Below are 11,535 nucleotides of genomic sequence, written 5' to 3' on the forward strand. Positions count from 1 at the left end.
ACTCGTTCCGGCATTTAAAGAACCCGAATAAAATCTACTGACTGTTGGCTACTCTGCGGTAAATCATGATAGTACCAGTTGCCAGCTAGGTTATACCTAACGCGCTGCAACAGAAAATATCTGGTATTATTTTTTTAGTTCGCTATCTTAACCATACTTGGTATTTAAAAAAAAATCAAAATTTGTGGTTGTATCATAATAAATTCATCAGACCTTCACTAACTCAAAGTTAGATCTTGTCATTAAAAAAAAATCAGTGATACTACTGATGCTACAAATCGGGAAATCATTTGGACATGGATTGGTTATATAACAGAATTCATACTCTGAGTCATGAATTAGTTCGTATAATGATATTTGCCGTTAGAGCCTGGTTAACAGCAAATTCCGACTAATTGTCAGGTATCAAAGCAGGTCAGGTCAGAAAAGAATGGTTGTAAAGCACACACGCGTGTATGTATGTACGTATGCATAATATTGCCTATGTTCATGAATGTATATGAGGTGTTGACATTTAAATGGGAATAAGGAATACATAGGCTTCAATGTAGCCTCATTATAGAGAGCATCAGCTCTAAAACCGAGGCAATTGTAAAGTTTATTCATTTTTTATATTTCCTCTATCACCAGCCGTGGCATCTCTGCCAACTGCCAAGCTTTGAATACTGCTGCCACCTACCAGCAAAGAAGAAAACTAACTTTGCATTACAAGACTGCCTCGGCAGATTTTCCAGTCTTCGGTTGTCGCTCTCATTTGTTGACATCCACCAGAAGAAGTGGTTGTCTATGGGCTGATCAAATGCCTCGTGAACATTCTTGATTTTGGTGCGCGATCCCGGCATCATTGAAAAGGTAAGTTTTGTAACACTGGTATAGGCTACATATACGCAAGCGAAGTTCGGACACTAGGTCGCTGGCTTAAGACCAAAACTGCGAAACAAACCTTCAATCTGTGTTCACGACGGCTGTTTATTACCTACCTACCTACCTAGCTTATTGTGCGTCGGTCAGCCTCGCGTCTGCCTATTCGCCGGTACATCGTCATTGATGAAGATCTCAGGTGCACTGCAGCCCCACCCCCGTAGTAATGAGAAGTACTACAGATGGTGTGGCACACGTAGCAACCTACAGTGAGTACGATTATCGGAGGCGTATTGGCGGTTTCCACGTTAAAACGTCTCCCTTCCAAAGCGGCCCTCTGTCAAAGTCTCCCTTCCAAAACGTCTCCCCATTCAACATTCGTCAATAGGCTGAAAGGAGAACAGTAATTTTATTACTACCTAATCTTAAGACACGGATGGCCCAGTTAACGGGCACATTTCCTAAGTACCTGTAGGGGACTCATTCTTCCTTCTAGGCAGGGGGAAACACTGCCTTGGAGCCATCGTACTCTGGTAGATCATCACCCTTATTCACTCATCTAATTGGTGAAAAAAGAATACAATTACATCTTTAAGCATACCATTCATAAGATTGAAGTTTCGTCAACATAATGTGATATAGGAGGAACAACCGACTGGACCAGCGGATCCAGTTTCCACTGCGTGTGGATCCACCCTCCGAAAAAGTACTTCAACACGTCCTGACACCGGAGATAGGCACTACCTACTCATGAGTTGTTGGTGGTGAGAGCAAAAGCTTGAGACTTCTACTAGGGTAAACAACCGACTGGACTGGCCAACTCACTGACTACCGCGTTTTTTACCACCCTCCGAAAAGTACTTTAATACGTCCATCAGTCTGAGTTGTTGGTGGTGATAGCAGGAGCTCAAGACCTCTACTCTCCTTTTGAAGTAAGTATTTTCTTCAAAGTTAGAAATTAAGACCATATTTTAAGATTTAGTAAACAGTGTAATGAAAAGTGTGGCCAACACAGTGCACACTACCCCATGACGCTTTCGAAATTTTTACTTGCAATTAAAAAAGTTTAGAAGATTGACGCCATCTCGATGTTAGCAGAGTCGCATGTTAACAAACTTCCCATTTCCTGTGCTAAATCCGCACACCACTTGTATCCATAGACACCGGGGCACTTTCATCACAACAATCGTAAACACGGCTACTAGGGTAGAATATCACGACAGGCCAACCCTCATCACGGTGGACGGGTCTTATTCACCTCGATATTAATTGGTGAAACATGAATACAATTGCAACTCTAAGCATACCATTTAAAAGACTGAAGTTTCGTCAACATATTGTGATATATGAAAGCCCCATACGAACTAAAATAAGCATGTGAGCTCTTCGTAAAATATTTTTTCAAGGCAGTTGTGAAATCCAATATGGCGGCTACGTTTTGCATGGACGGTTCTCATCAGTGACGGCCACCATCTTTCCCCAGCCTTCCCAGCACTCATTTGAACAATGTTAGCGTATGTATGTAACGTTTTTTTATCTTACTCAAGATTGCAGTTGTAATCAGCACAATAAAACAACATTTTGTTGCCTATATTAGTGAAAGTATGAAACTTGTTATTCCCGGGGTTATGGTTGGAACTGAATTCATTCTTACCTTGTAATCAGTGGTTTTATCCTTACTGCCATCACAACTGAAACTCCACAGTGCTTATTTGATTGTAATTATACACATTTTGGTCTTAATTCACTCCACAGTGCACTCGAGCCACATTGCTGTTCGTGTTTCCTAAGCACTCACTCCGTAAAACAAAGTTACGAGCAGCAGACGACAACACTGATTATGAGATGCAAAGCTTTATTCCCTTAATTGTTTACTTTACTCAATATTTAGTTTAACTCTACTTTAAAATGTTTATTTAATTCATGTCCATTATCCCTTTTTTTGCAACCAAATTAACCCCCAATTTACAAATTGTTTTTCGGATGTATACTTACGAGCAGACGATGTGATGGAAAAATGGGCTCATCGTTGCCAATCTAGTGGAGCGTCACACATACGCCGATGCATTTACAAACTGTTTCGATGAATTCTAGTTGTCATAGTAATGCAGTAATGATAAAATTGCTCTAATATGTATATATACTACAAATAGATACGCTAATTTCACTTATTTCCCCGGTTTTGTGTAAGTCTTATACCTAGTTTGGAGGGTAAACACATAACAATTGACAACACTGATAAACAATTGAAGAGCGCAAAACGCCGCAAAGAATGCCGTAGTCCCTTGAATAAGTGCTGGTAAGAGGTGGGTTTACGATTGTTGTGATGAAAGTGCCCCAGCGTCTATGGGTACAAGTGGTGTGCAGATTTAGCACATGAAATGGGAAGTTTGTTGACACAAGCGACTCCGTAAACATCAAGATAGCGTCAATCTTCTAAACATTTTTAGTTGTAAGTAAAAATTTCTAAAGTGTTTTGGTGAGATTTCCACTGCCGTAGCCACCCTTTTCAGTACCCTCTGTTTAAATCTTAAAATTTGGCCTTAATTTCTAACTTTGGAGAAAATACTTACTTCGAAAGGAGAGTAGAGGTCTTTAGCTCCGTTTTTCACCAACAAGAAGTCGCGACTGATGCCCATCTCCGGTGTCAGGACGCGTTATAATGTACTTTTTCGGAGGGTGGCTAGCGTTGATTGTAGGTGGCCTGCTTGGCCTGCTGTGATATTTTACCCTAAATATTCGTTGTTGAAAAATTGGGTAGTTTATGGTTTAACGGGCCACACGACACCCAAATCCATCCGCCACGGTAACTAGCCTAGTCCCTACGACCCCGACCTCTCACGACCTAAACCCTCGAAACATGGCGCGAACATTAAAAAAAGGCAACATGTCTCCTATAACACCCCGCCCAGCCCCCCATTGCTTACGCTACTGTCATTCCCGTTAGGATACTTCTTTTTATTAACATACCTATGTGCCGATGTATGCGTATTCCGTAATTATTTACCTATTCCGTAATTATTTACCGGGCCGCACGCCATCCCAACAAACATGGCGGCTCCTCCGCGCCGCAAATTTTCAAAACTGTATCCTCTTAAAACCTCACCAAGCCCCCATTGTCTTTGCTTCTGCGAATTCAGTTACGATACCGCACTTTATTCACATGGGTGACACTGTAGGCCTATTCCGTCATTATTTACCTACAGTTTTGGGAGCCAATTACCAATTTCCCGGGCCGCACAACACCCAAATCCAACCGCCGCCCTAAGTAGTCCCGTCAACCCAGCATGGCCTTTATCACCTGGGCCAAAACCCCGCGAGTTTTCAAAGCAGTCAACATGGCGCATCCCGTAGCATCACACCCGTCCCTCGCTGCTTTTTTGAGTGAAAGTCCGGTTACTTTTGGTGTGCTATATACTTTATGCCAAGACGTTGATGTACTACGTACATATCTTTACAAAAGCGGACTGTTGGGCGATTTCAGTGGAACTTGTGACAAGTGTAAAGTGGGGACCGTGAGCCTTGTTAAAGAGGAAGACAGTTTCCTGTGGCGCTGCAGCTTCCGCACGTGTCGTAAAAGAACGATACGGAACGGCTCTTTCTTCTCCCGCTCACACCTGGATTTCGGCACAATCCTCCAATTAATTTATGGCTGGATCCACGAGCTACCACAGGCCTTTATGAAAATGACTCTCCATATCGGTTCACCGAACACCATGGTGGACTGGTATAATTTCTGCCAGGAAGTCTGTATCGACATTTTGGTCCAGGACAATCGGAAAATCGGTGGACCCGGCCACATTGTTGAAATTGACGAGTCAAAGTTTGGCAAACGTAAATTCAACAAAGGTCGGCGTGTTGATGGTTGTTGGGTTTTAGGTGGAGTAGACCACAAGGCAAAGGACACGTTTTTCCAAATCGTTCAGGACCGATCGGCCGAAACCCTGCTTCCCATCCTCATTGAAAATATTCATCCAGATTCAATCATTATTTCAGACTGTTGGAAATCATAAACTACACTAAGTCAAGCACTTTCATGAACACTTAAATATCAATCACTCTTTACACGTTGTCGATCCAACCGACAAAAACATACACACCAACACTATCGAATCTACATGGCGGGTTTTAAAAAGAAACTTTTTGCCGCGGAGTGGTACGGTGAGAACACTGTACCCTTCTTATTTCTCAATGTACTGCATTAAAAACGTTACTTTAACAACAGTGGTTGCCCGTTCAAAACATTCCTCGAACTCATTAAACGCACTTATCCATTAAAGAAAGCAGAGTCAACACCGACGAAAATCAGTCCTTTGTCCCGCAGTACTCCTCAACCTCAACAAACCCGTGACTGCGGTGTTCTAACCGAAATGCCTATGCTAGTCAAAAGGCCCAGAATCGCCCAACCAGAATTCTCCGACTCTGACATGGAAGATTTTCAATTGTAAAGTAAGTGCAATAATGTATCCAGGGTAGTTTAATGGTACTTTAAAATGTGGATTGTCCGCGGTTAGACTGGCCAGCCACGCGGTTAGGTAGGTTGGCCCACTGCAAATCCTGTGGTTAGCGCGCGCAGCGCAATATTACCGCTTGCCGAAACATGTCGAGCCTGCCAAGAATCTTTAAAAATGCGGTTAATCTTAATAAGAGCTCCGGCCGATTTTTAATATAAATGTGTTTATACCTTGAAAGAAGATACTAAGTATGTTCTAAGGAAGAAGGAAATTAGTGGCGGTAAGTCCTATCGGTGTAGAAAACACAACTTAAAGATTTGTACTTACAGAAAAAACAGAGTCCTTCATGTTGTTGTCTTTGTCGTATCACCTATGTTAATGAGCTCCTGTTCGTTCGTTTGTGTGCTGCGCAGTCTCAAATTGTCATGGCGAAACCACACCTTCCGAATGACGTCACGAAAAACACTCCACCCAAAAAGTGACATAATTATAGACAATATCCAATCGTAAATAAGCACGTTTCAGTTTTCTTTGAAACAAAAGAAAGCACAGTGTTTTCAGCCAATGACAATATTTAATGTTACCAAGTCGTTAATTTTTTCGGCAAATAAACCTATTTTCTCCAATTAAGCGTTACTTGCACTAGCGCCATGGCCGAATTAGCAGGACTCCGATTTTGTTGCCCAGGAAAGTTTCCCCACAGTGTGTGAAAATTGCTACATGAATTATAGAGATTTCACAAACTATTATTATGGGCAAATAGAAAGGCTCGTAACTTTTGCCCAAAATCACGGATTAATCAAGAGTGAACACATTTGCCCGACGTGTAAGGAAAAGTGCCGTCTTGACTTGAACAAGAAAGCCTTTCGGTGCTATAAAACCTATGTAGTGTCCAAAAAAAAGAGAAAAAAGTGTAATTTTTTTGTCTCAATATTTAAAAACACATGGTTCTCCAAGTCTCACGTGGATATTGAAACTAATTTAACATTTTGCTTTATTTTTGTATCTGATTGGTTTTCTTATAAGTTTGCTAATTTTGAGCTTCATCTCAGCGATCCCACCATCAATGATTGGGCTTCATTTTGTAGGAAAGTAATAGTAAATTGGGTATTTAGGCAGTCTCATAAAATTGGAGGGGAGGGTAAAATAGTGGAAATTGACGAATCAAAATTTGGGAAGAGAAAGTATAATGTGGGCAGAATTATAGAGGGTCAGTGGGTATTTGGGGGAATTTGTAGGGAAACTAGGGAGTTCTTTATGGTTCCTGTTGAACAACGAAACACTGAGGTTTTGCTTGTTGTCATTAAACAGTACATCGAACCAGGAACAACAATCATTTCCGATTGCTGGAAAGCATACGATTGCCTGAAAAACGAGGGCTACAAACTTTACAGGTCAATCACAGTGTCAATTTTGTTGATCCACAAACTCGTGCCCATACCAATACGATAGAGAGACGGTGGAGAGATGTCAAGAATTTAGTCCCAAAATATGACCGGCTTAAAAAACATTTTGTTGGATATTTAGCCGTTGCATATTTCAAATTGCACATTCAAGACCCCATACGAAGGTTTCAGGCCTTTGTGAAAGCTGCTGCTGAAGTCTATCCTCCACTGTAAGGTAAGCTATTTCCTGTATATATTTTGATTATCGTGTGAAATATGCTGGAGTATTGTCTCTGTTAGCCTGATCGCTGCTCAAATTTTTTCGGGGTACGGCGCTCTAGGTTAGGTTAGGTGGTTTGTTTGGTTAGGTAGTGCCCTGGAAATCACTTTTCTCCTGCTCCCCCCCACCCAAAAACCCCAGTTCCCACTGGGGTTCCCCAAGATTGTTAGGTGGGAACAAGGGTGTAATTGCTTGATGCCACCAATATTAATGATCAGTTTAAGCGTAATCAATAAAAAATACATCGGAAAAATATATATTCTAATGCAAACAAGAGACGGAGCTCTCCTTTAGATTTACCAAAAATGCGGATAAGGCGCGAAGCGCCATTCCACCACGGCCTTACTGACAACACACAAATCGATTGGTCGGGGATATGTAGTCGCTTGCAGATGGTGGATTGTCCGCGGTTAGGTTGGTCGGCCCACTGTAATCCCTCTGGTTAGCGCGCGCAGTGCAATATTACCGCTTGCCGAAACATGTGGAGCCTGCCAAGAATCTTTAAAAATGCGGATAAGGCGCAAAGCGCCCGTTCCGCCACGGCCTTACTGACAACACACATAAATCGTTTCCCGTTTGGAGAGTAAAATATGTAAGTACGTAGTCTTAAATTTGGGTAAGCAGTAGGCTAGCATAGCCCACATCGCGTTTGCAGAGTAAGGGGTCAACAATTTTAAAATACGTTTGCAGGCCCAACTTGGGTCGGTAGTAGGCTAGCATTGCCCGCAGAGTGGTTGCAGAGTAAGGGGTCAACCTACTGTTAAATTTTACATTTTTTCCCTCCCACAGCCACCGTCTGTGCGTCCCTCCACCCAAAAACACCCAGTTCCCAATACGCTCCCCCATTACCGTTTATATAAAGTTTTCGGTGGTCAACGACACTCGTATCTGCATCCCCCCACCCAAAAACCCCGGATTCCCAATGGGGTCCCCCTTTACTGTTTCGCTATAACTTTCGGTACTAGTTTCTTTATTATTGTTTTGATATCGCCGCCATATTGGTTTTGGTGTTCTTCCGCCGATTTCGGTCGGCGGGCGGGAGGGCCCGGCAATGTGTAAGCACTCCGAAAAATTAAATGGATTCCTGACTCAAATATTAACAGTTTTGCTGTGAACAACGTTGTTCGCGCTCTTCTTGTTTATCAGTGTTGCCAATTGATGTGTGTTTACCCTCCAAACTGGGTAGAAGACTTGTACAAAATCGGGGAAATAATTGAAATTAGCGTATCTATTTGTAGTATACAGTGTTCCCCCCGTGTTCGTAGGGTATGTGTACTAGACACCCCGGTGAATAGTTGAAACCCACAAATAGGGTAAAACACCGCATGGTACAGGGGTGGACCATGTACGATCAATGTGTACCACACCAAATAAAGTACATTATAACGCGTCCTGACACCGGAGATGGGCATCAGTCGCGACTTGTTGGTGAGAAATGGAGCTAAAGACCTCGACTCTCCTTTCGAAATAAGTATTTTCTCCAAAGTTAGAAATTAAGGCCAAATTTTAAGATTTAAACAGAGGGTAGTGAAAGAGGTGTACACGCCAGTCCAAATCTCACCAAAACACTTTCAACATTTTTACTTACAACTCGAATTATTTAGAAGATTGACGCCATGTCGATGTTTACGGAGTCGCTTGTGTCAATAAACTTCCCATTTCCTGTGATAAATCCGCACACCACTTGTACCCACAGACGCTGGGGCACTTTCATGACAACAATCGGAACACGGAAACTTACCAGCCCGTTTGTTAGTAAACAACTGTTTTGGTAGAAGACGACAGCGAAGCGTGCACTTGGATAATTTTTTAAATAAATAGTAAAACATCAATATTTTACATAGGGTAAAAAACTGCATGGTACAGGGGTGGACCATGTACGATCAATGTGTACAACCCCAATAAAAGTACATTATAATGCGTCCTGACATCGGAGATGGGCATCAGACGCGACTTCTTGTTGGTGAGAAACGGAGCTAAAGACCTCTACTTCGGTGTCAGGACGCGTTATAATGTACTTTTCTTGGGGATGTACACATTGATCGTACATGGTCCACCCCTGTACCATGCGGTTTTTTACCCTATATATGATGATTAATTTGAAAATATTCGTTATTGAAAAAGTAACTCGATTCTGACTCAAATTTAAGTAATTATTTTTTGGAATTAGAACGTTCGTTTAAGCCCGTATTATGATGTCACGACATCTTGGCTTTTGTACCTATTGTAAATAATTGCTTTACTCAACTTTCTTGCAGAACAGTTTACCAGTTATTCATGCAGATTATCAGCTATTCATGTAATTGTTATAATCGTAGTGCACATACATATATATCTTTATTATTTACTTTTTGGATTTATGATTTTTTACTGCTGGATTATCGCCGTAGTGTAACGCAATTGTTTTCGGTCCCTGGGCCTCTTGTTTTCACACCATAAGAAATTATGGGGCTGAATTTGCAATGATCAGAAAGTTGTTAAAAGAGGAAAGTTAGCATTGAGGGGCGTTTGTTTTGATTGAGAAAAATACAAATTTATTCAATAGCTAGCTTGTAAAAAATACTTTTTTTACAAAAAACTTGATTGACAACTAAGCAGCATACCTACTATGGGTTTCAGAGACAGTGCAAGCACATTTTTGGGCAATACCTATTTCTGTAACGAACACTCGTATCAGAACAAGATTTTGCTATAGTGCATTACACCCAGTGCCGTAATTTATTAGGGTATCGTGAATCACTAATCGTAAAGAATAATGACACTTGTCCTTGTACCAAGAGACAAAAACTCCATTATGCAGAAATGGATATGAACACGCATAAAAAGGTCCTCCTACCGTCGCCCTCCCCCCCCTCCACCACCACCCCTGTCCTTCTTCGTTGCTTCGCCTCTCTCTCTCTCTTGCCATTCGGTATGTGTTCACCCTCCAAACTGGGTATAAGACTACACACAAAACGTTGAAATTGGTGAAATTAGGGTATGTATTGGAAGTATATATACATAAATATTAAAGCAATTTTATCATTATTGCATTACTATGACAACTAGAATTCATGGAAACAGTTTGTAATAATGAATCGCCGTATGTGTGAAGCCTCCACTAATGTGGCAACGATGATTTTGCCATTCTTAGCATGCAGACATTAAAGGTTACATTTATTTCTGGCATACAGTTATTAAAGAAATTCAAAATACTAATATAGACTTAAATCAATGAAAAGTGCTAGCAAAAACAAAACAGCAAAAAAAATATATATATAATCCACTTATCCGTAGTGGTTCCTCTATGGTTTTCGGCAGCCAGATGTACGACAAGGTTAGAAACATTGGATTGTGTCTACTTTAGAAATATCTGTAATTTTTTGGGGTAATTTGGTTGCAAAAAAAGGATAAAATACATGAATTAAATAACATTTTTAAATAAAGTAAAGTTGAACTAAATAATGAGTAAAGTAAACAATTTAGGGAATAAAACTTTGCAGTTTCGTCGTCTGCTGTTCGTAACTGTGTTTGTGGGGCGCGCTTAGGAACCAGGAACAGCAACTTGTTTAAAGTGCAATGTGGAGTGAATTGAGACCAAATGTGTATAATAACAATCAAATAAGCACTGTGGAGTTTCAGTTGTGATGGCAGTAAGGATAAAAACCACCGATTACAAGGTAAAAATGAATTCAGTTCAAACCATGACCCCGGGAATAAAAAGTTTCATACTTTCAGTAATATAGGCAACAAAATGTTGTTTTATTGTGCTGATTACAACTGCAATCTTGAGTAGATCAATAAACGTTACATATATACGCTAACATTGTTCAAATGAGTGCTGGGAAAGATGGTGATCATACTTGATCAGAACCTGTACATCCACACGGTAGCCGCCATATTGGATTTCAAAACTGCCTTGAAAACATATTTTACGAAGAGCGTCACATGCTTATTTTAGTTCGTATGGGGCTTTCATATATCACATTATGTTGACAAAACTTCATTCTTTTGGATGGTATGCTTGTAGTTGTAATTGTATTCTTGTTTCACCAATTAAATATCGAGTGAATAAGACCTGTCCACCGTGATAAGGGTTGGTAGTCGCTGGTGTTTCCCCCTAGTTAGAACCACCACTAAAAATGCTTATAGGCTAACTGCCTATCTTCAAAGTTCAGATACCAAATGTGGTAGTTCTACAGAAGCAGTCCGCACGGACTGCAAGGAACGTAACCGCGGATGTGACATCCACTAGGGATTGGGGCGTCCAATGTATTTCACTGTGTTTAGTACTGGCCTCTGGCGGGTTAATTACAGTCGTCCAAATAAATATTACTTAAAATTCTTGTTCAGTGGGTAATACTGCAAAGAAAAACCGCAACTGCCGTAGTCTAGGCCGCCGCCAATAAGTACCCAAAATCTACCCCAAATGTATACCTTAAATAACTTCCTAAATCAAATATACCTAAAATTACTAACCTATTTACTGTATTAATCGATGAGGTTATATTATTAATATCATTTCAAAGTCATATTAAACATTTGTTCCAATACGAATACAAACCATTGGTCCTTT

The 11,535-nt window shown here is 40.8% G+C and overlaps 1 protein-coding gene across 1 annotated transcript in view; it reads left to right on the forward strand.

The window, feature by feature from the left end:
* Positions 1–690: 690 nt before the first annotated feature.
* The window catches only part of LOC135201041 (serrate RNA effector molecule homolog), a 162,135-nt gene continuing 151,290 nt past the window's right edge, over positions 691–11,535 (forward strand). Inside the window, 1 exon segment of the mRNA XM_064229888.1 lies at positions 691–852. The gene's annotated coding sequence lies outside the window, so the exon portion shown is untranslated.

This window comes from Macrobrachium nipponense, chromosome 27, assembly GCF_015104395.2.
Source record: "Macrobrachium nipponense isolate FS-2020 chromosome 27, ASM1510439v2, whole genome shotgun sequence".
Taxonomy (NCBI): domain Eukaryota; kingdom Metazoa; phylum Arthropoda; class Malacostraca; order Decapoda; family Palaemonidae; genus Macrobrachium; species Macrobrachium nipponense.